The sequence below is a fragment of the Coenobita brevimanus genome, chromosome 3, assembly GCF_032717465.1.
Source record: "Coenobita brevimanus isolate Jiangsu-jjx chromosome 3, ASM3271746v2, whole genome shotgun sequence".
NCBI lineage: Eukaryota > Metazoa > Arthropoda > Malacostraca > Decapoda > Coenobitidae > Coenobita > Coenobita brevimanus.
In genome coordinates, this window is record NC_136956.1 from 200975 (window position 1) to 203474 (window position 2500).

The 2500-nt window shown below is 49.2% G+C and overlaps 1 protein-coding gene across 1 annotated transcript in view; it reads right to left on the reverse strand.

Annotated features, from left to right (window-relative positions):
- Nucleotides 1–2500, reverse strand: part of Dg (Dystroglycan) — a 65046-nt gene that overhangs the window by 55480 nt on the left and 7066 nt on the right. The window lies entirely within an intron of this gene.

A 2500-nucleotide genomic window follows, 5' to 3' on the forward strand; every position in this document is an offset into this window, starting at 1 on the left:
TGACTATCCCCATTGTCTTCCTCTCTCTCTCTCTCTCTCTCTCTCTCTCTCTCTCTTTCTCTCTATCTCTCTTTCTCTCCACAATGACTATCCCCATTCTCTCTCTCTCTCTCTCTCTCTCTCTCTCTCTCTCTCTCTCTCTCTCTCTCTCCACAATGACTATCCCCATTCTCTCTCACTCTCTCTCTCTCTCTCTCTCTCGACCTGTGACCTATCTCCCCCTCTATCAGGTCACTCAAAGGTCAAGAGGTCAAGGAGGAAAAATAGACACTATTATGGATGTTTCCCCATTGAGCAACACAGCTTGAGAGAGAGAGAGAGAGAGAGAGAGAGAGAGAGAGAGAGAGAGAGAGAGAGAGAGAGAGAGAGAGAGAGAGAGAGAGAAAGAAAGAAAGTGATTATTGACACTTATAAATTGACAAATACGTAGAGAGAGAGAGAGAAAGAAAGAAAGAAAGTGATTACTGACACTTATAAATTGACAAATAAGTGGATAGGTAGGTACGTAGAGAGAGAGAGAGAGAGAGAGAGAGAGATAGGGTACATATAATAGCAGTAATCTTAACCCCGCACTCCAACACTAGAGAAAGAATTTGTCTATAATCTTAAAGGGATTTTGTACCGTCTTTACCTGCCGTACTGTCGTCTCTCTCTCTCTCTCTCTCTCTCTCTCTCTCTCTCTCTCTCTCTCTCTCTCTCCATTGTCTGCCATATTCTCTCTCTCTCTCTCTCCACAATGAGTCACTGTCCTCATTATCTGCCATATTCTCTCTCTCTCTCTCTCTCTCTCTCTCTCTCTCTCTCTCTCTCCCTCCCTCCCTCCCTCCCTCTCTCTCTCTCTCTCTCTCTCTCTCTCTCTCTCTCTCTCTAACCTGTTTATTTATTTGTCACTAAATCACTTCCTCCCCCATTAAGTATCTGTCTGTCTGTCTGTCTGTCTGTCTCTCTCCACATATCCCTTCACATACTCCTCATATCCCTTCACATACTCCTCATATCCCTTCACATACTCTTCATAATGCTTCACATACTCCTCATATCCCTTCACATACTCCTCATATCCCTTCACATACTCCTCATATCGCTTCACATACTCCTCATATCCCTTCACATACTCCTCATATCCCTTCACATACTCCTCATATTCCCTCACATACTCCTTCACGTGGTGGCAGTATTTCAGCTGGCCACAGAATGCAAAAAAAAAATAAATCGCCAAAGAAAAGGTGTTAGGGAAGCAGGTGGTCTAATTATCACGTTCACCTTACACTTCTCCAGGTGCGTCTCGCGTCTTCTCGGGACGCCCACATTCACGCCCACACCAGCAGACTGAGCCACCAGACACGATAACATTAGGTGAGAAATACACCGAGTTGGTTGGGCCACGTGGAGAGGAGGGAGAATGAAAGACTAACTAGAAGAGTGTATGTGAGGTAGAGGGGGAGGGGGAGAGAGAGAGGCACAGACCAAGGATGAGGTGGAGGCACTGAGTGGAGTGATTTAGGAGGGGTGTGTGAGGTGGGGAGGGGGCAGCCACATGGTAGATAAAAGAGAGGAAGACGTGGAGGCGATTTGTTTTGGGGGAAGTGTCTCTCAATTTAACCCCAAACCACCTCAACCAACCCCACCACAACCCCACCACACCCCATCCACGTCAGTCCAGCTCATCTCCACCCCAACCAACCCCACCACACCCCATCCATCCTACTCATCCCAACCCCAATCAACCCCACTACACCCCATCCACGTCAGTCCAGCTCATCTCCACCCCAATCAACCCCACCACAACCCCACCACACCCCATCCACGTCAATCCTACTCATCCCCACCCCAACCAACCCCACCACAACCCCACCACACCCCATCCACGTCAATCCTACTCATCCCCACCCCAACCAACCCCACTGCACCCCAACCAACCTCAGTGATCGATATTTCAGTTGATCTATCCATCTACAGCCCGACGCCCTAATCCCGCAAAGGGTGGCCACAGACAAAACGCCTCCAGGTCGCTCTGTCACCCACCATTTGACTGCCCTCCCCCCTCTCTCATATACCTCTCAACTCCATCCCTCCACCTCATTCTCGGTCTCCCCCTCCTTCTCCCTCCCTCCACTTCACCTAGGCACTGTTCTACTTCTTCTAAATCCACCCTAGTCGGCACTCAAAAGACCTTCTTAAAGATTTCCTACTCTCTCTGGGTTAATGTAATAATAATAATCTATGTATCTATCTATCTATTGCCAGACGCCTCAATCCCGTTTGGGGTGGCCACAAACAAATCGCCTCCAAGTCGCCCTGTCCCCCGCCATTTCACTGCCCTGCTCCCAACTCACATCCCCCTCTCTCATATACCTCTCCACCCCATCCCTCCATCTCATCCTCGGCCTCCCCCTCCCTCTTCCCCCCTCCACCTCACTCACATACATTCTCTTCGTCAGTCTTTCACCCTCCATCCTCTCCACATGGCCAAACCACCTCAGTGTGTTCTAAAGCTTCC